Here is a 22193-nt window from a genome sequence, read left to right as displayed (position 1 = left end):
ATTAGAAGCCAGACCTCAGTTGTTAGAGACACATGGGTTTGACTTCTAGCCTTGCCTTTTATTTACTCTACAATCAGGCAATCTACCTTGAGTCTCTGACCCTGGATTTCCTCTCTATAAGACAGATGTTTATACCATATCAGGTTGGGGAGAGGATTAATGCATGTAAAGCATTGAATCCAGGTCCTGGTACCTGTAGTAAGCATTCAAACTGTTAGCTCCATAGCTTTACAATGTGTATTGTCTAAGAACATTCTAACAATGTCAAAGTTTTGTCTTTTGTATCTTTTTAAATTTTGTTTTTAAATAGTATAGGATTGCGTATATTCACTCATAGCTTGCGTTTTCTCGTACTAATGTGATATTTTAATAATAAAATAAAAAATCGACCTCAGTAGGTTGAGTGTGATCCCATTCACAGAAATATTTGCAGTTCGACTCACAGTGATGACACAAGTAAGTGGAGCATGCAAGCTCAGTCCTCAGTGTGGGGGCTTGTAGAGGCCATCTGATCCATATTTCCCTATTACTCTTTCACTTTGTCTCTCTTTAAAAGTCAATTAAAATATTACTCATATAAATCCATTGATATTTGTGGGCTTCAGGAATAATTGCAGTAATACTCTTACCTCAAGGAGCATTCTGAGTGTCACAGAATCTGAAATAATATCTCCAAACAAAAAGACAGTTTTATATAGGGTGTCCCAAAATTTATGCAAGAAGTAATTTTGATGGAAAACACAGGTTTAGCCCTAACCAGTTTGGCTCAGTGGATAGAGCGTCGGCCTGCAGACTGAAGGGTCCCATACTCAATTCCAATCAAGGGCATGTATCTTGGTTGCAGCACATCCCTAGTAGAGGCTGTGCAAGAGGCAGCTGGTTGATGTTTCTCTCTCATGGATGTTTCTAACTATTCCACTTCCTTCCTCTCTGTAAAAAATCAATAAAATATATTTAAAAATAAAACAAAGAAAACACAGGTTTATAATTAAGAATTGTAATTTTTCCTGGCTGCAAATCATGACATCATCATCATAGACCACAGAAACCCCGAGCAGCTGGACAAGTCTATTCGAGCAACAAAAGTTTCAGAAAACACAGTTATTGTTGGTGCAGTACGCAGGCGGGATGGAGAAGAGTCTGTGATGTCCCTCATTAGTGCCGGCCTTATGAGCAGGTATGTGGAGAACCCCAGCCTCCAGGCCTGTTACGCCGAGCTGCTGCAGCTGGAGTTTGGAGAGGTGTGGTCACAGCTGAAACTCAGGGCTTGTAATTCAGTACTCACTGCACTAGAGAACAGCCAAGACGCCATTAAAATCACGAGTGAGGACAACTACATACAGTATGTAAACCCAGCATTTGATACAACAGTGGGCTATGAGTCGGGTGAATTATTAGGGAAGGAGTTAGCAAAAATGCCTCTAAATGAGAAAAAGGCTGACTTGTTCAGTACTATAAGTTCATGCATGAAGATGGGCAAGGAGTGGCAAGGCGTTTACCACCCCAAAAACGGAGATAGTGTACAACAAAATGTGAAGATAATACCTGTCATTGGACAGGGAGGAAAAATTACATACTATGTGTCCATTATCAGAGTGAGCAACGGCAGCAGTAAGGCTGAGAAGATCACGGAATCTGTTCATTCTGACCCTCCCACAGATAATCCATCAGGCAAACATAAAGACAAGAGGAAAAGCTCCCTGGACGTCAGCAGTGTTGCCTCACGAGCAAGCCAAGTGGCCAGCCAGAGGCGACACTCCTCCATGGCCCGGATCCACTCCATGACCATCGAGGCGCCCATCACCAAGGTGATCAATATCATCAGTGCTGCCCAGGAGAACAGCTCCATGCCTGTGACGGAAGCCTTAGACCGCGTCCTGGAAATTCTGAGAACCTCGGAGCTGTATTCACCACAGTTCGGGGCGAAGGGAGAGGATCCTCACACCAAGGACCTCATTGGGGGCCTGATGTCTGACGGTTTTCGAAGACTATCTGGGAATGAGTATACTCTCTCAACAAAACACCTGCATCCAATTTCGGGCAGCTGACTCACCTCAGAGTCCCTTCACAATATCCCACGCACATAGCTGAGGCCATTGAAAACGATGGCCACTGGGACTTTAATGTTTTTGAACTGGAGACTGCCACTCAGAAAAGGCCTTTGACTTTTCTTGGTCTCAAAATCTTCGCTCGCTTTGGGGTTTGTGAATTCCTGAAGTGCTCGGAGACGACGCTGCGGCTGTGGCTGCAGACTATGGAAGCCCACTACCACTCCTCCAACCCCTACCCCAACCCCACCCCCGCTGCCGACATGCTGCAGGCCACCGCCTACTTCCTCTGCCAGGAGCGGATGCAGAAAGCGTTAGGTTAGAGTTGGACTCAGTGGACAGGCCGTCGCCCTCATCGCAGCCGCCATCCACGACCTGGACCCCCGGGGCGGACCCACCTCTTCCCGTGCAACGCGGGCAGCCCGCTGGCGGTGCTGTGTGACCGTGCCGTGTTGGAGCCACCACGCGGCCCTGGCTTTCCAGCTGGCCGCCAAGGAGGACAAGAGCAACATCTTCAAGAACGTGGAGAGGAATATCTACCGGATGCTGCGCCAGGCCATCATCGACATGGTCTTGGCCACGGAGATGACCAGGCACTTCGAGCACATCAATAAGTTTGTCAACAGCGTGGTCAAGGCCTTGGCAGAGCTGGAGGAAAGCGAGGGGAGTGAGCCAAACCCTCGTGACGCAGACACGATGCTCCGGTCTCCAGAGAACCGGACTCTGATCAAGCGGCTGATGATCAAGTGCGCGGACGCGTCCAGCCCCTGCCGGCCCTGGGAGCAGCGCATCGAGTGGGCCCCGCATCTCGGAGGAGGATTTTTCTCAGACCGAAGGAGAGAAGAAGCTGGACTTACCTGCGGCGATGCCAGCTTTTGACCGAAACACCTGCAGCATCGCCCAGTCCCAGATCCCCTTCATCGAGTCCTTCGTCACAGACATGTTCCCTCCTTGGGACGACTCTGTAGACCTCCAGGAGTCACTGCAGCACCTGGACAACAATTTTAAATACTGGAAAGGACCCGATGAAATGACGCTGCGGGCATCCGACCACCTCTGGCACCAAAATAGAGAAGGCTCCTCCTGTCTGAAACCGGACCTCAGACTGCTCTGCGCGCCTGGTGGACTTTGCCGGTGGTTTGCAGACGAGGCGGTCACCGGGCGAGTGGGCTGGCCGCGCTCCTCCGCGCGGGACGAGGCCACGGCGCGGCCCGGGCCCAGCGGCCGCTCCCTCCCGCCGGCGGACAGCGAGGGCGCCCCTCTGACCGCCCAGGCCGAGCGCAGAGCGGCAGCGCCCCATGGCGGCGGCAGCAGGAAGCAGGCGGGACAGCCTGGGCCTCGGGGCACCGTGCACCTGCCCCCCGCTTTTCCACGCCTCACGGGTCCTTCACACCGGCTGTGGTCTTTGATAGACGCTCAGAGTCCCTGGATCTGCAGGAAGCCTCATGGGGCCACAATGCCCGTGAGATGCGGGTCTCTTCGGGTCGGAGTCGGGGTCCGCGGGGAGGCGCCGCTGGTGGTGGCCAAGGCTTCGGGCTCCAGCAGCGCCGCGGGGTCCTGCGCGTCCTCGGCCTCCCGGGCGCCCGGTCCACGGTCTGGGTCTCGGTAATGTGGAGGCTCGGGGCGCAGCCCATGCTGGCGGGGCGCCCGGACACGCTGGCGGCGGCCGCTCTCCGGTCAGCCAACGGCCCGCCCGGCGCCTCGCGGCCACCGCCAGCGCCCTGTCATCGCCGCCCGGGCGCGCGGAAGGGCGGACGGCGGGAGCGCGGGTCTCACGTCTGAGGGGAGCCCGTCGGGCGGCCGCCGGCTGAGAGGCCGGGAGCGCGGATCCCGGCGGCTGGGAGCTGGAGGGGGACCCAGTCGGAACGTCCGGGAGCCAGAGCGGAAATTCAGTGTCAGCAGCCGGGAGCGGGAGCGGGAGCGGGAGCGGGTGGGGAAACCCGCCTCAGTGGGTTCGCTCCCTTCTCTGCTCTGTTCCAGCCGCTGGAAGCCCTATTCTTGCAGGAATCTTCCTGCGACAGACATCTAGTTGGGACATAAACACTGTTTGCATAGTCATGGGAGACACTGCAGTTAAACTAGATGAAAAGTGCCTCTTCTGGACACAAATCCAAAATTATTCCAAAGCCTGTGGCTTGTATGCCATTTGAGGACATTCTGAGGACCTCCATTGCTATGTCCTGTAGGTGAAGTCACTGGCAGAGAAAATAATCTAATGGTTTTGTGGATCCCCTGGTCCCTCTATGGTGTTCACCTCAAGGTTATTGCTCAACAGGCAAGACCTCAAATCTAGAGGAAGCACAATGCTGTAATCAGTCCCAGGATGTGTCTTTTTTAACCAGTCAGCATTCCTGTTGATTCCAAAGGCAATAGTCTTCACTACTTGCCCACATGTGCTGCCACTGAGGCAAGGCTGTTCCCCCCAGAAAATGAGAACTGACATGCAACAAAGTACACCTTTCTCATGTGTGCTATCTGGTGAGCCCTGACATAGAGATAAAGCTGTGAAACCATCACATGTGAAATAAACCCACCTGTAACTCATACCCAGGGTGGGGCACTAATGGGCTGACAGTTTTAAGTTCAGAAAACACAGAGATTATTCTTTTTAAAATATTTTAGAAAATACTTATATTTTTGGGGGGAGGGAGAGTGAAGCAAGGGGAACAGAGAGATAAACATAGATCTGCTGCCTCCTTCACATCCCCTACTGGGGATCCATTTGGGGATGTGCACTGACCTGGAATCAAACCAGAGACCTTTCTGTGAATGGGATGACACCCAACCAGCTGAGGACACTTAATGAGGCAGAGTTTATACCTGTATTATTATTATTAATTAATGTATTATTTTCCATAGCAACAACTCTAAACTACTTTTTGCCTCATCCTATATTTTCCTGATACCCTGTTATAATCTCTCTGTCTGCATTTCTTGGCCCTCCATGCAGTCATGGATTTTCCTTTTTTTTTTTTTTTACAATAGAATTGTTCATATTGTTCACAATTTTATAGGTACTATTTGATGTGTACTCTTTAACAAATTCTGGTTTCCTCCATGCTATACTGTTATTTTGAGATTCAACCCAAATGCTTATGTAAAAAGTTTATTTAATTCTGAATAGTACTATGTTCTGTAAATAATCACTTTATCTATTGATCTATCTATGTTTTTTTATTTCCTGGTTTGGGGTATTATAAATAAATATTCTGGGAATATTTGCATTCAGTTCTTTATATAGACATATGTTTTATTTATCAAATTGTTGTGTAGATTAATGTTTTACATTTAAGGTATGCGGAACTGTGAGCCACTATGGTCATTCCCTTTGCCTTCCCTCTAACGCACAGTATATAAAAACTCCAGTTTTTCTCCTACCCTGCAAGGACATACAATGGTTAACCTTTTCAAACAGTAACCCTGGGAAATGCATATATTGGTAACTCAGTTTCGTTGTAATTCCATCTACCTAGGAATTTTTTAAGGTGAACATTTTTTATACATTTTTTGCACTGTGTTTATCTGCTTTGCCAAAATGTCTGCTGATAATCCTTTTCAAATTGTTTAAATATATTTATTATTTTAACTGAAAGAGGACTGTGCAGCATGTAAGACATATGCTTAAATTTCCCTCATTCCTCAGTGACTCAAGTGACTCTTTGCCATATGGAATGATTAGTTTTGAATTGGGAAGAAAAATTGTTTTACTCAGTTGTAATGCTATGTACAACTGAAGTCAACTTATACCATATACTTATACATTTAATCTGCATTGTTAACGTTCAGAGCCACTCTTATTTAAGCCTAAGCATTCATTAACATATTACGTGATGTGGAGGTTTATCGTATTTGTTTATTTCCTGGTGTAAATACTCTCATCTTGGTCAGTTTTTTTTTTTGGTGTGTGTGTGTGTGTGTGTGTGTGTGGGTTTCAGTTTTGAAATGTCAAAATGATAGCTTTGATCATGGACATGATATTTCAGTAGCACATCATTGTATTTTATTTCCAACACACTGATACAGTAGCAGCAAATATGCTACAGAACTTTCATAATAAAAGTGAAATTATTGAGATCCTCAAGTTATAAACCTTTCTTAAAATTTGATTTAAGTATAATTGATTTAAATCATACATTCAAAATATATTTTAATTGATTTCAGGGAAGAAGGGAGACGAAGAGAGAGAGAAATATCAATGACGAGAGAGAATCACTGGTAGGCTGCATCCTGTACCTCTATTCTCCCTGGGAAATGAGCCTGCAATCCATTTATGTGCCCTGACCATGGATAGAACCATGACCTTCCGGTTCATAGGTCAATGATCAACCACTGAGATATACCCGCTGGGCTAGAGTATTTAAAAATTTTTTTAAATGTATGTAATTTTTATTATTATTTTTTTAAATATATTTTATTGATTTTTTACAGAGAGGAAGGGAGAGGGATAGAGAGCTAGAAACATCGATTGATCAGCTGCCTCCTGCACATCCCCTACTGGGGATGTGCCCACAACCAAGGTACCTGTCCTTGACCGGAATCGAACCTGGGACCTTTCAGTCTGCAAACCATCACTCTATGCACTGAGCCAAACCGATTAGGGCTGTAATTTTTATTATTGATAGTATTACAGATGTCTCCCATTTCCCCCTGTACACATATTCTTTGGTGGATCTACTCCATACCTGCCCTTCCCCTCCCCTCAGAGATCTGTCAGAATGAACCAGTTAAGCAGACCTCCAGACCCATCCTGTCCTCCAGCACCACTTGTGGGGCCTCAACACCTATACTCACCAGGGTCATTGGCTGAGATGAGACGGCCCCTGGGTCATTGCAAAAACTACATTACCCAGAAAGCACTGCACCAGAGTCAACCTGGTAGGGAGCATTTTGGTCCCCTCACATCCGGTTAGGGCGGGACTTCCTCCTCCTCCTGGCGGTCATTTTGGCCTCTTCTGTGGGTGCACAGACTCACAGGCTTCAGCGCTCGGTGGCGAGTAGCAGGAGGTGCTGGAGGCAGCGGCCCCGCTGGGCAGGGCGTGTCTGAGGCTTGTGGACCCCAAACCGGCGGGATTGGGGCGTCCGTGCCTCCCCGACTCCTCTCCGCTCACACAGTTTGACTCAGCGTCACCCCATTGGACCCTCCAGCCTCTGTTCCCGGCGCCGCTCGGGTCCCGCAGCCCAGGGCGCAGCGTCCACACAGTGAGTCCTCGTGGGGGACCCGGGGTGGGAGGGGGAGGAGGCGACGGGCTGCGGGGCCGCCGGGGGAGGCCGAGGGGGGACTGAGCCGGGAGGGGGGGCACCCAGGCCTGGTTTGTGTCTAAAGGCGGCACAGAGGACGGGAGGCGGGTCCGGGAGGAGGTTCACTTTCCTGCCCAGGGCGCCGGGGCTGCGGGCGGCTGTGAGCGGCAGAGGGATGAGGCTGAGATGCGGTGTGAACGTTCCCCAAACGCCCAGAGGAGGAGCCGCCTCCGGGGAGAGGGCGGCAGTGAGGGCGGAGGAGGGGCTGCGCACACAGCGACCAGCAGGAGGCGCCCTGAGGACCAGCCTGAGGGAGGGCAGCTCCGCGGCGCTGGACCTCGGGCCTGAGCCCCTGGGTCCTGGGGTGGGTGCCAGGCCCTCAGCAGCCCTTTAGTGCCCACCGGTTCCTGCAGGTGAGAGCCGCTGAGGGGCTGGGCTGTGGGTGTGTCAGGGCCTCACACTCTGGTGGCCTCTGAGGTAGTGGGGTCCTGGGGCTGTCCAGCCCCTCTTCTGGGGGACCTTGGACCTGGGGACCTTGAAGGGACACCGAGCCCAGAACCCTAAGTCCAGGTCAAGGGTCATGAGTGGCACCTGATTTTGGCAGCCAGTGGAATTGTGTGTGACAGGTCCTTCCATGCATGGGCTCCAGAATGTGCAAAGGCTTGGAGTGAAGACTCAGCTGATTCAGGGAGGAGCAGGGGTCCATTTTTCAAAAATAGGAACTGGAAACAGCGGGACAGGAATCAAGTCCCGAGGAGCTTTGTGACAACCTTGGTTTCTGTTCTGCTGGCGATGGGGTCATTGGGGTAATTGGTCAGTAGAGCAGGTGATCTACCCAGGTCTCATTAGACTCCCTGTGCCTGTAGGACGATGCACAGTATGGGTGTGAGGACGGTGGTAGAAAGCCGAGGACGGAAGCTGCTGTGATGGTGTTGGTGAGTGTGATGGTACCTGGAGCACAGTGGTGGCTGTGGATGTGGAAGAAGCAGTTGCATTATGGATCAGGTGTTAGGTGTGGCCACCAGGATTTTTAATTTTGAGGGTTGGAGAGAGAGGTAACAGAGGGGTAAAGGTTTGGATTTAGTGCCTAAAGGTTTGGATGGTATGAAACCACCATCAACTGACATGGAGAAATACATAGTAGGAAAAGTAATGTCCATGAGGAATATAAAATCATTTATTTTTTCCATTTTAGGATATGAGATATTTCAGAGGCCAGTTCATGACCATCTGGAAATCTGAGGAGTAGTTCAAGATGAGACTACTTAAAAAAATAGTAAAGTGTATGGACCAGGGAGGAGTTGTAGATTACCTTTTTTTTATCGGAGGTGGAAGAGTAATTCAAAAAAAGGTGAGACTGTGGCTGGTGCATATTTCTTTTTTTAACTGATTTCAGAGAGGAAGGGAGAGAGAGAGATATAAACATCAATACTGAGAGAGAATCACCAAACAGCAGCCTCCTGCACGCCCCTCCCCACTGGGGAATCAAGCCCGTAACGCAGGAATGTACCCCCGGCCCAGCCCCCCGCCCTGGCCGGAACCGAACCTGCAACCCTTTACTCCACCGGCCAATGCTCTATCCACAGAGCCAAACCAGCCAGGGCCATATTTACGTCTTAAACACTCACCAGAATTTCTTGTGACCTTTGTGTGGCTGGTGTGCTGCATTCCGTTTGGTTGATATGCTTATGGGCAGGAGTGGGCATCTGTGAGACTCACTGGCCATGGGGTGGAGGACCATAGGCAGTGGGACTTGAGTACTGAAGGCTGTGAGTGGAGAAGGGGCAGCAAGTGCAGCAGCAGTAGAGGTGGGCTCTGGGTAACTGAGATCTGATGTGGTTCTCGAAGGTGAGGTGGAAGGAAACAACAATCTGGGAGGGAGGCCTTCATAGCAGAACTGAAGGCTGTGCCTTGGGTGTGGGCAATCCGAGTCAGGTTAGTACGTGATACTGTTTGAACTTGCCATGCAGTCTCTGGAACACACATGCTGAGTAATGACTAAGACCAAGGATATATCTATGGGAGCTGGGGCTATGGGAGTGCAGGTGGGATAGAGGTGTGGGATTAGGAATGATGTTCTCTTGGAGAGGGAGTGTGAATTCATGGCCATGGATCCCTGATGTTGACATAAGAGGGAATGAAGGTTGAGTCCATTTCTGCTGTTAACTGGATGATACAACATGGGGGATTGTAGGGTAATTCCTGAAAAGACAGATGTTGTGGCGCTATATGCCAGGTCCAAAATTTAGGTGTCATATAGGTGCACATCTACCTGTTGTTGTGGGGCTGTTACAGTGAACAATAGGAATGCGATAGCATACATCAGTGTCACCTGGGCTTGAAAATGTCTATTGGATTTTGGAAGAGAGAAGGTACGAGAGAAATATATTACAGAGGAGGTGAGTTAGAATGTTTAAAAAAGGTGATTAGAAAACAACCCCTGCTCTACATAGCTTATATGTGTTGACTTTGAAGTTGTGACTCTGGGCATGAGGCTGTATGAGAGAAGTGTGATACAAAGAATTATGTGGAACAGGTAGCAAAAAGTGTTGGCCTCAGCACCCTAGGATCGGAATCGAAAGGGTGACGAGTGATGCCATGTTTTTCGGAGTCTTGGAGGTGCAATCTGTGGGACAACAAGGATATTGCTACACAAGACCAGTGCCAAATCAGTCACATCTCTCTTTACGAACAACATTTATCTGTCCCCTGTGTTGGTGACACCCATTGCGTTGACCCTAAATGCGAGCCCCTGATGTCAGGTATAATCAATCTGGGCATCTGTTATATGGCTGTGGGAAGACACAGTATCAGTAGGAATATAAGAAGAGAGTGACTCTGATGGATGCAAGGCCTGCTATTTTCTGTGAGGTGGGAGTAGAGGGAGCAGATGGATATGGAGAGTGGGAAGTATGATGAAAGTAAAAGGCTAGGAGAGAAGCTCATCATGGACTGAACTGTCCCCATTATGAGAGGATATGAACTTTGAGGACGTGGCCATTGGCTTCTCTCGGGAGGTGTGGGGGCTCCTTGATGAGGCTCAGAGACGTCTGTACTGCGATGTGATGCTGTAGCCTGCTGTCATGTCGGCTGCCATCTTGGATCTCTCGCATTCAGTTCTTTATATAAATGTATGTTTTACTTATCTGTTACAGTGTAAGTGTGTATTTTACTTTTGAAGATGTGCAGAACTGTGATCTACAATGGTCATTAACTTTGACTTCCCAGACACACACAATAATGAAAATTCTAGTTTGTTTTTTTTATCCATGTGAGCTCATGAGATGTTTTATATTTTTAAATTGTAGGCCTAAAAATCAGTGTAGTGTTAACCTGTTTTGTTTTAAAACCATTTCCATAAGAAATTTTTATGGTGAGCATTTCTACACCCTGTCTTTCACCCTTTGTTAAAAAAATCTGGTCAGAAACTTTTTCAATTTTTAAAATGAAGTTAGGATTTAACCAATAGGAGGACTGTTCAGCATCTATGACATCTGTATTCACGTCACTGATTCCTTAAATACACAACTGATTTCTTTGCCATTGGGAACTATATGTTTTTAGTACTGGAAGCCAAATTGTTTTGTTTTGTTTTTTAAATTTTATCTTATGCACAATTTAATGCCCACTTGAATGGTACACTTTTAAGTTTAATCTATGTTGCTAGCGTTCTCCACCATTCACTTTAAGTCAGAGCATTCAGTAGTACATTACATGAAGTTAAGTAATGTATTAATTGTCAGTTTTCCTGGTGTTCAATACTCTCATCATGATCAGTTTTAAACTGACAAAATGATGGCACTGAGCATGGGCCTGCTAAGATATTTCAGTAGCAAATAATTACATATTATTTCCAACATCCTGATATAGTAGGTACAAATATACTCAAGAACATTCATGATAAAATAGTAAAATAATGGGAATGGCAAGTTTTAAACATTTTAAACTTTGATGTAAGTATAATTGATTTAAAACATATATTCAAAAAATGTATTTTTATTGATTTCAGAGAAGAAGGAGGCGGAGAGAGAGAAACATCAATGCTGAGTGGGAATCAATGATAGGCTCCCTCCTGCAAGCACCACAATATGAATCCACCCAGCACCTGAGCATGTGTCCTGACCATGACCTGAGACCTGCAAGGTCACAGGTTAACACTCAACCACTGATCCATACCAGCTGGGCTCTCCTAAGATTTTTCAGGGATCTCACTCACCTGTAACCAGGGTAGCAGTGAGCAGTGGCAGCTCATCCTAGGCCAGTGATGGTGAACCTTTTGAACTCGGCGTGCCAGCATTTTGAGAAACCCTAACTTAACTCTGGTGCTGTGTCACATATAGAAATTTTTTGATATTTGCAACCATAGTAAAACAAAGACTTATATTTCTGATATTTATTTTATATATTTAAATGCCATTTAACAATGAAAATCAACCAAAAAATAAGTTCGAGTGTCATCTCTGACACGCGTGTCATAGGTTCACCATCACTGTCCTAGGCTAATCCCTGAATCTACCCTCAAGACTTCCTTTACTCTGAATGCCCAGTGAGCTAACAACAGCCTCTCTTTGGCTCATTTGTTGCCCACAATGTTTTTAGAGTCAAAGGAGCCATGCCTAGTCTCTCTGCTATGGCTGGTTCTATCATAAGGCCTACATTTTTTTCATTATCCCCAGCTTTAATTAACGTACCCTCAAATCTTCTGAACTCGTGTTGTGAAATCCTTTCTAACATGAAGTAATAAACTCAAACACTACAGACCAAGATGAAGCAGACGCGCTCCACGCTGATTCCTGTTCCTGAACACAGTCATGCCTGGGACATCCTCTGTAAGGACAGACCAAGGCATGCTTTTGCATAGAGGACTTGGGTAAAAACATGATAGCCCTCAATTACCTTGGTGTTGCTGAGTCAAATCAACCTTAACACTATTCATTTTAGTATTGAATTTTTAGAGAGAAAAGGAGACGAAGAAACATCAATGATGAGAGAGAATCATTGATCCGTTGCCTCTTGCATGCCTCCTGCAGGGATGGAGCCCCCCCAACCTAGGCATGTGCCCTGTCCTGGAATTGAACCAGAGATACCTTAGTTCATGGGTCGATGTCCAACCACTGAGCCATGCCATGTGGGCAAACTGTCTTTTTTATTGTTGACTCTATTAAAAATAGTCCCAATATCCCCCATCCTCAAACCCCTTTGCTTCCCTCTATCCGACCCCCACCATTTCTAGGCCCTCACCACATTATTGTCTATTTCCATGGATTATGTATATATGTATATACTTTTAAAAATATACTTTTATTTATTTTAGAGATAAGAAGGGACAGGAAAGATAATTACATCAATGATAAAAGGAATCACTGATTAGATGCCTCCTTCTTATACCCACCACCACCGAAGTACAAGCCATGAATGTTCCCTGACAAGGAATAGAACCATAACCTCATGGATCATAGGTCAACGCTCAGCCATTGAGTGACACTAACTAGGCTATATTATTTTAAATTTTTTTAAAAAAATATGTATTTTTTATTGTTGATAGTATTACAGATGTCTCCCATTTTCTCCTGTGCATATATTCTTTGGGGGATCTCTCCCAGTCCTCAGCTCACCCCTCTCCTGACAGTTTTGCCAGTCTGTTCCAGTTAACCAGGCCTCTGTTCCAGTTAACCAGGCCTCGGTTCCCAGCTTCTCTTTCCCAGGGCCACTTGCTGAACCACATCACCTTTATTCACCAATGTCATTGGCTGGGATGCTAGCCCTCCCTTTGGGTTTGAGAAAACTACATTGCCCAGAAAGGAATGCGCCCAGGTGGGCGGAGCTAAAAGGCACTTTTTCTATCAGGGCTTCCAGTTAGGGCGGGACTTCCGCCTTCCTCCTCCTGGAGGGCATTTTGACCCCTTCAGTTTCTTCAAGGACTCACAGGTTTCAGCCTATTCCTGAAGAATAGGAGGAGGCCTAGGAGGCAGCGTCCTTGCTGTGTAGGGTGTTTCTGAGACTTTTTGAGGAACATCCGGCCGGGATTAGGGCCTCTGTGCCTCCCAGACTCCTCTGCTTACAGCTTTCTCTCAGCCTGACCCCATTTAACCCTCCAGCCTTGGGGACTGGCGCCTCTCATTAACTGCAGCCCAGGAAGCCACATCCAGAACAGTGAGTCGATCCTGGATGACACAGGGTGTGATGGGGAAAGGGCCACAGGCTGCAATGCCACCTTCTAAAGACACGGGGGTGGGGCTGAGCTGGGAGGATTAGGAAAACCCGGGCCTGTTGTGGGTGTTAAGGCAACAAAGAGATGAGGTGTGGTTTTGCACGAGCGGTTTTACTTTCATTCTCAGGACGCTGGGGCCATAGATGGTTGTGAAAAAACGACGGGCATTTTCTGAGGCCGGATTCTAACTTTTCCTAACTTTGCTCAGAGGAAGGACAGACTGGAAGACAGAGGAGAGCAGCTGTGGACAGGAAGGGGAAGTCCCGTAAATGATAAGGCAGCTGGCAGCGTGAGCCCTGAGGACTGAGCCCCGAGATAACACCGGCATCTGGAGGGCACCTGGTCTCTGGGCTGGGCAAGGGCACTGAGCAGCCTGAGCCCATAGAGCCTGCTGGTAGCCAGGCTCTCAGTAGACCATTTTCTTTCCTTGAATTCCTGCAAATACAGAATTGAATGGTGTACGGGTTTGAGGAGCTTCTTTCAGGGCCTCACACACTTGTGGCCTCTAACATACTGGTGTCCTGGGACTGTCAGCTGCTCTTGTACCCCTTGGCCCTGGGGACTTTGACCAGACACTAAGCCCAGACTCCTAAAGCCAGGACTAGGGCTTCATGACGTGGACCTTGTTGTCAAAAGGGAGGTCTTATAGGGCATAGGTTCCAGAATATGCAAAAGCTTAGAGTGAAGAGTGAGCTGAATCAGGAACTGGCAAATATGATTAAATATATATATATTGAGATATATAAATATATGTGTGTGTGTGTGTATATATACATATATATATATATATATATATATATGTATGTATACACACACATATATGGAGAGAGAGAGAGAGAGAGAGAGAGAGTTTAGAGGTAGAAATGGAGGAAGAGAGAGAGAAACAGTGATGAGCAAGAAACAAGGATTGGTTGCTGCCTGCACAATCACTGTTATAGATCCAGCCCACAACCCAGGCATGAGATTTCACCAATGCATGGGTCTATGCTCAACCCACTGAGCCACATCATCCAGGACTGTAGATCACTTTAATACAGAGAATCATGGTCACTGTGGTAATGGTAGTAGTAGCTCAGAAGGGACAGTGTGAGCCTGGCTTTCTGCTGGGTCCACTGTTTGTGGCAGGTGGGTGTCACAACAGAGCATAGCAATAGACGTTGAAATGTAGAGTGTGGGGGAGAGAGAATCATTTTTGCAGTGGCCAGGGCCTTTAAAAGATGCATGGACGTGAGATGAATTAGAGGCCGGAGGATAATTCGAACAATATGAGATTGGGTTGGTACATATTTATTTCTGTAAACACTCACCAGGACAGTGTTGTGACCCTCAGTGTGCCCTGGCTGGAGGAGTAACAGTCAGTCTTGTGGATTAGCTTAGTGGCTTGAATGGTCATGTGTGAGACTCACTGGGCATGTACAGAGGGCCTGCGCAGCTGGGACTTGAGTAATGGTTAAGTGGAGAGATGTTGGCTCTGACTGGTGAAGGGACATCTAGTGCAGCACCAGGGGAGGTGGACTCTGGGTATCTGAGATCTGATTGTGGTTCTTCATAGGATAGATTGAAGGGAAAACAGTCATGGAGAAAGGCCTTCATAGCAGGACTGAAGGCTGCCTCTATGAGTGTGTACTATCAGAGTCTGGGCAGTCCTTGATCCTTTTGGAATTTGGCAAGCATTCTCTGGATGACACATGCTGAGTAATAAGTAATAGAGCAAGGAGATGACTGTGGGGGCTGGGACTGTAGGAGTGCCGGTGTGAGAGAAGTGTGGTAGACAGAGTGATGTGCACTCGGAGAGGGAATGTGACTTCATGGCCAGGGTACCCTGACATTGACATAGGAGTGAATGAAGGGAGAGTCCATTTCTGGTAGAGTCTGGATGATAAAATAACGGTAATTTTGGGGTATTTGCCTGAAAAGGGGTGTGTGTGTTTGTGCTGCCTGACAGGTATAGGGCTTACATGACATTTATGAGCCCACCTGCCTTTTGTTTTGGGGGGTGACACACTGATTCTTAGGAATGAGAGAGTATACATCTGTGCTACCCGGGCTTGGAAATCTCCATGGGCATGGATAAGGGAGAAGGGTAAGAGAGAAATGGATTATGGAGGAGTTATTCTATAATTTCGGAAAATAAGATAATTAGGAAACAACCCGTCCTCACCACGATGCATTTGCATTACCTTTGAAGTTGTGCCTCTGGGAATGAAGCTGTGGGAGAGAAGTGTTGTTCAAAGAACTATGTGCAGCAGGTAGGACAAAGCGATGACCTCAGCACCCTGGATTGTGGTTTAAGGGTGAAGTGTGATGCCATATTTTTGGTATGTTTGAGGAACAATCTGAGGGACTACAAAGTTAATGTCTGACAAGACCAATATCAGTTCACTCACACTCTCTCTATGGGCAACTTATCTTCCTACCCTCTGTTTTTGACACCCACTCTACTGTCAAGAGGAAGTGTGGCGAAAATATGAATCCCATAGCTCAGTTATGTTCTGTCTGCTCCACTGCCTTTATTGTGGGAAGACAGCATATCAGAAGAAATATAGGATGATAGTGACTTTCATGCAATGAAGACCTGGTATCTTTGGTGTGTGGAGTGGAGAGAGCAGGTTGATGTGGAGGTTGCGATATGAGAGAGTTTGAACCTTAGGAGTGAATCTGATCCTGGGCCATTCTGTCCCCATTATGACAGTATATGAACTTTGAGGATGTGGCCATTGCCTTCTCTCAGGAGGAATGGGGCCTGCTTGATGAGCCTGAGAGACTTCTCTACTGCGATGTGATGCTGGAAGTTTTTACACTTGTATCATCTGTAGGTAGGACCTTCACATTATCCCAATGTCCTGAGATGATGTCCTCTCTTCCTTTATTCATCTAATGTAGCTTTTTCTCTTCTACAGCCAGACCATGGGCTCTGCTGATTTCCCCAATGGCATGTCAAATGTGCTGTGACTGCCATGGGAAAGGTCTGTGGAGAGCCCTGAGCAAAGGACTCCACAAACATGCCTAACACTCATTGCCCCAGACAGTGCAGGATGTATCTGGGAGTCAGGAGTCTTATACACAGCTTAATGGGTTTCACCTGATGTTCCTCTCCCTGGGAGGGTGACTATGTCCATGGCTTCCTTTTCTACTTCCTTCCTCTAACCAAAGGTCCTTGGTGACTGCCTTTGCCAAGTTATGGTCTTTACTTACATGATCCTTGAACTGTTCTTACAAGATCACACTTCAGTTGTTATTTGTAATATTATCTTCTGTAAATACGATTGGAAGCCGAATTATTTTGCCCATCTCTGTCATCTTTCATTAATACTTGGAATATTTCTGTTGTAAGTATTTGTAGAGAGGAATGTGCAGGACAGACCGATTCTTTTTTACAGGGTGAACATGCAGGATGGTCTCAGAAGAGGCCTGGCCCTATTGACTTGCAACTTCGGGCTAGATATGATATAAGGGTGTGTTTAGATGATACCAAGCACCTGCTCATTTACAACAGTGTTTAGGTGCAAGTACCATGGGCAATAGCATATTTCTACCTTTTCGTTGACATACTTAACACTGTACTAACTTGTCATTTCACCTGTGACTTCCTGGCCTTTGACTGTGTTCAACTGTGTGGCCTTTTTGCAGCACCTGTTCCTCTGCATTGCTTCATCTTCAGTATTCTCTAACATCGACCTGTACATGTGTTATAAGATGCACATACAAGCTTAAATAGTTCTTGAACACCAGCTACTAATTTATTGAATACTAGAGGCCCAGTGCATGAAATTTGTTCATGGGTAGGGTCCCTAGGATTGGCTGGCAATCAGGGCTGATCAGATTCCCTGCCTCCCCACGTCCTCCATCCCTCGCCACATGTGCACCACCACCACCACATGGTTCCCCCCGCCTCTCCACCTCCTCCTTCCCTCGCTCCCTCAGCATCCTACTGCTGCCATTGGTCACCCACTATGTTCAGCACTGCCCCCTGGTGGTCAGCACACATCATAGCAAGCAATCTTTCTAGTCGAACTCCTGAGGGGACACTTTGCATATTACCCTTTTATATATATAGATTACTTGGAATGAGACATAATCATATTTCAGCACAGCTTTCCATGTCACCAGCAGACAAACCATGCTGAACACTCTTCGCAGAAGAAAGAACTGACTATCCTGCTTCTCTGCTATGTGCTGCTTACCGTGTGTGTTTGAGGTCTGAGGTCTTCCTTGTTTTGTGACCTTCAGTAGCCCAGACCTTCATGGCAGTATCTTTTAATCCTTCCTACAGATCTTTTTTTGTCAGTCAATGCATGGAACCAATGTGTTATGTGCAACCCACTTTTGTAAAGGGACTTCTACCTGTCACCGCAGTCAGCATTCAGTTCTTCACTGTTTTTCTATTTTCACGTTGTTGGCACAAAACAGATGATGAGGAGACCAATTCTGAGCAGAGTGTATATGTACCAGGAGAGTCACAGATCGGGGCTTTTAAGACAGCCCCAGCAACCCAGAAGACCCATCTTTTTCTCAGTCTTAAAAGATATTTTACACCTGACTGAGTTACAAGCAGCATACTTTGACCAGAAAGCCTTCATCCATGACACATGTGAAGAGATTTCTGTTTCATTGCAAACCCTTACCAGCAACATACAGATGCCAGCTGACAGAAGCCCTGGAAAGAATGTATGGACAGGGCCTCATTTGTGTCCCAGTGCAGCTTTTACTTAATATGGCTGCCTTCAACCATTAGGCAGGTTGGGAAAGACTTGCCAGCCATCTGAGGTATTCTCCAGCACCAGGCCACTTTTAACACGGGGAAGCCACACAGTGGTAGTGAGATTCCACAGGAATTGAGCAGTGGAAGAGGTCATGATGAGTGGGGAGAATGTGAAAAAGCTGCCAACCACAACCAGAAAGTTATTCAATATCAGGTTGTCTGCTCCAGACAAGTGATTTAGAAGTGTAAAAATGTGGGAAAGCTTTTAGATAATTATTTAATCCTATTCATCATAGAATAGTTTACACTGTGGAAAAGCCATACAGGTGTAGTGATTGTGGGAAGTCCATCATCCTGAGGTCCAAACTCATTCAACAACACAAAGTCCACACTGGAGAAAAGCTCTATGAGTGTCATGATTGCAGGAAGTCCTTCAATCAAAACTTTACCGTCACTCAACACCAGAGAGTTCACACTGGTGAAAAACCTTATGAGCGTAGTGAATGTGAGAAATCTTTTACGCACAATAATCACCTCCTTATCCACAGGAGAGTTCACACTGGAGAAAAGCTATATGACTGTAGTGACTATGGAAAGTCCTTAGGCAATGCAGTGACTTCACTCAATACCAGAGAGTTCACAGTGCTGCAAAACCTTATGAGAATAGTGAATGTGGGAAATATTTTACCTGCAATAATCACCTCCTTATCCATAAGAGAGTTCACACTGGAGAAAAGCTATATGCAAGTACTGACTGTGGGAAGTTTGTAATCTTTATTAATATCCCCGGTATAAATATTCTCAATGTTGTACAGTTCAAACGGCCAAAATGATTGCTTTGAACGTGGACTTGATAAGATATTTCAGTAGCACATCATTATATTTCATTTCCAATATGCTGATATAGTATGTTCAAATATATTCAAAAATTTTCACAAAAAAAACAGTAAAATTATTGGGAAACATCAACTTTAAACCTTTTTTAAAGATTGATTTAAGTAGAATTGATTGAAAGGGGACATTAATAAACAACAACATACACTTGCGGTGTTTCCCTGCATGCCTGCATTGCTGATACCAAGTTCCTCCTGCCCTTATCAGTTCTTCATTCTCAGCCTATAAAATAATTGATGCAGTAATTCAGTCTGACATTGAAATAGCTTTCTTTAAATATTTTCTTGTAAAAAAGACACTTATGAAATCCCATGAATCCTATTCTAGCCTTCCACCACTATCTGTCATCAAGATGGTTTTTGTTTCTATCTATTCTCAGGTACATTATTAGGTTATTTTACTTAAAATGTCACATGTGTCTGACCGAGGCCAAACAGCTAAGTGGGTCAGCAAATAATTTCAATAATGGAAGGTTGCAAATTCCAACGCTGGTCACATCAATTACAAGAGTTACTCAAAGAATGTATAAAATTAATGGAACAAAAAAATAGATCTCTCGCTGTCTCTATACAGACAGTCCTTGGGTTACTTCGGACTGGACATGTGTTGTTTTGTGGTTACGTCGCCATCTGCAATTTATTGATATAAAAAAAATCTCGTCATTTCAATGTAAGGCGTTCGCAGGAACTTCGCTCAGGAGCGGATGAATAAGTCCTCCCGCGGCGCTATAGGAGGAAGACGCTGTCCTTCAGTCTCCATTCATAAGCCATTTTGGATTGTGCTTCATTTGCTCTCTTTCTTTTGTGTTGTTATTTTGAACACTTTCTGCCCTTTCTTATGGCTCCTAAGCGAAAGGCATATTCTTCCGATGGCAGTGCTATGAAAAGAAGGAAAACCACAATGGAAGTGAAAGTAGATGTAATAAGACGCTCGGAAGAGGGCGAAACACCGAGAAACATCGGCCGGTTGCTTGGCCTCAGTCCTACGACTGTCTCAAGGATCATCCGCGATAAAAAGCGTACACTTGACCATGTGAAAGGATCTTCTATGAAATCAACTGGGATTACAGAGCAGCGCAGTGGCCTCATGATTGAGATGGAAAGATTATTAGTGCTTTGGCTGCATGACCAGCATCAACGGCGTATCCCAGTGAGCCTGATGTTGATTCAGGAGCAGGCTAAAAGATTGTTTGAGGCCTTGAAAAAAGAGAAGGGGGAAGGGAGTGAAAGTGAAGAGTTTGTGGCTAGTAAAGGTTGGGTTATGTGTTTTAAGGCTCGTGCTAATTTGCATAATCTGAAGGTGCCAGGGGAAGCTGCTAGTGGTGATGCAAAAGCAGCAGGTGCTTTTCCTAGTGCGTTGGCTGAGATAATTAGGGAGGGAGGTTACTGTGATAAACAAGTATTCAATGTGGATGAGACAGGCTTGTTCTGGAAGCCTACGCCTACACGTACGCACATTGCCAAGGAGGAGAAGACAGCATCAGGCCATCAAGCCAGCAAGGAGACTGACTTTGGTACTTAGGGCTAATGCTGCTGGTGACTTCAAGCTGAAGCCCTTGGTGTGTCTGGCTGAGAATCCAAGGGCACCCAAGGGCATATGGAAGGGTCAACTACCTGTCATCTGGAAATCTAACAAGAAGGCCTGGGTGACACTTAGCGTATTTGAGGACTGGTTCACCAACCATTTGGTGCCAGAAGTGAAGAACTGCTGTGCTTCCAGGGGGCTGCCCTTTAAGGTGTTGCTAGTGCTTGGCAGTGCCCCTGGTCACCCTGCGGATCTGAATGACTTTCATCCAAATGTCAAGGTGGTTTACCTTCCACCTAACACCACCTCCCTTTTACAGCCTATGGACAAAGGTGTCATTTCTTTTTTCAAGGCCTACTACCTCCGAAGGACATTTGCTTTGGCTTTTAGGGCAACTGAGGATAAAGAGTTGACTCTCAATGACTTTTGGCAATCTTACAATGTTCTTGCTGCTGTAAAGAACATTTCTGATTCTTGGGATGAAGTTAAGCGGATGAACTTGAATGGTGTTTGGAAAAAATTGTGAACCCAGTTTGTGAATGATTTCCATGGCTTTGAGGATTCAGTTGATGTTGTCATCCAGAATGTTGTTGAGCTGAGTAAGCAGCTTGATTTGGAGGTGGAGGCTGATGATGTCACAGAGCTGCTGGCATCTCATGGAGAGGAGCTATCTACCGAGGACCTCATTCAACTGAAACAGCAGTTAATTGAAGAGGAAGACACACCAACCCCAGAGCCCAAGAGATTTACAAGCAAGGAACTGGCAGGGGCCTTTGCCATGATAGAGGATGCCTTGGCAAGGTTTGAGGCTCAGGACCCCAACATTGACAGGTACACTAAGGTTGCCAGAGGGGTCATGGATAGCCTGCAGTGTTACAAGGAGATTTGGGAGGACAAGAAGAAGGCATCCTTCCAGACTAGCCTTGAACATTATTTTAAGAAGGTAGAGAGGCCTGCAACAGATCCTGTACCCTCTACCTCATACGCCTCTCCAGACTCACCTGACCCAGTATCTCCAGCACCTTGTGCAGGTTCTGCCTCTCCAGACTCACCTGACCCAGTATCTCCAGCACCTTCTGCAGGTTCTGCCTCTACAGCCTCACCTGACCCAGTATCTCCAGCACCTTCTGCGGGTTCTGCCTCTCCAGACTCACCTGACCCAGTATCTCCTGCACCTTCTGCGGGTTCTGCCTCTCCAGACTCACCTGACCCAGTATCTCATTCACCTTCTCCAGGTTCTGCCTCTCAAACCTCCTCCCCGCAGCAGCCCAGTGTAAGCCTGTCTCTCCCTCCTTTACAACATCCAATGTGCAAGCGAACAACAGTAATAAAGGTAAGGATAATATCATACGTACCTTTGTATGTACATATGTGCTTTATGTTTTTTATTATTTACTTACCACAAGTAAAGGTCAGGAATTGTTATCTTTCTTTTAATATTTTTTTTTACTATTTCACTTCATTACTGCTGTGTATGTGTGCCATGTGAGTGACATAGGTGCTTATGTAGGTGGGTTCTGACTTATGGTGAAAATTGCATTATGTCACGCCGTAGAACCAGATACACACACACACA

At 46.4% G+C, this 22193-nt stretch overlaps 1 pseudogene across 1 annotated transcript; it reads left to right on the top strand.

Moving 5' to 3' along the window:
• Positions 1-1004: 1004 nt before the first annotated feature.
• LOC308535796 (high affinity cAMP-specific and IBMX-insensitive 3',5'-cyclic phosphodiesterase 8A-like) lies at positions 1005-21894 on the top strand (annotated as a pseudogene). The gene is made up of 6 exons: positions 1005-3653; positions 3798-3978; positions 8153-8221; positions 16190-16309; positions 21150-21560; positions 21817-21894. The product of its transcript is annotated as a high affinity cAMP-specific and IBMX-insensitive 3',5'-cyclic phosphodiesterase 8A-like (transcript).
• The last annotated feature ends 299 nt before the right edge of the window (positions 21895-22193 follow it).

This window comes from Myotis nattereri (genome assembly GCF_964212035.1).
Source record: "Myotis nattereri genome assembly, chromosome: 21".
Classification (NCBI taxonomy): domain Eukaryota; kingdom Metazoa; phylum Chordata; class Mammalia; order Chiroptera; family Vespertilionidae; genus Myotis; species Myotis nattereri.
This window is presented reverse-complemented; position numbering and strand designations above follow the sequence as displayed.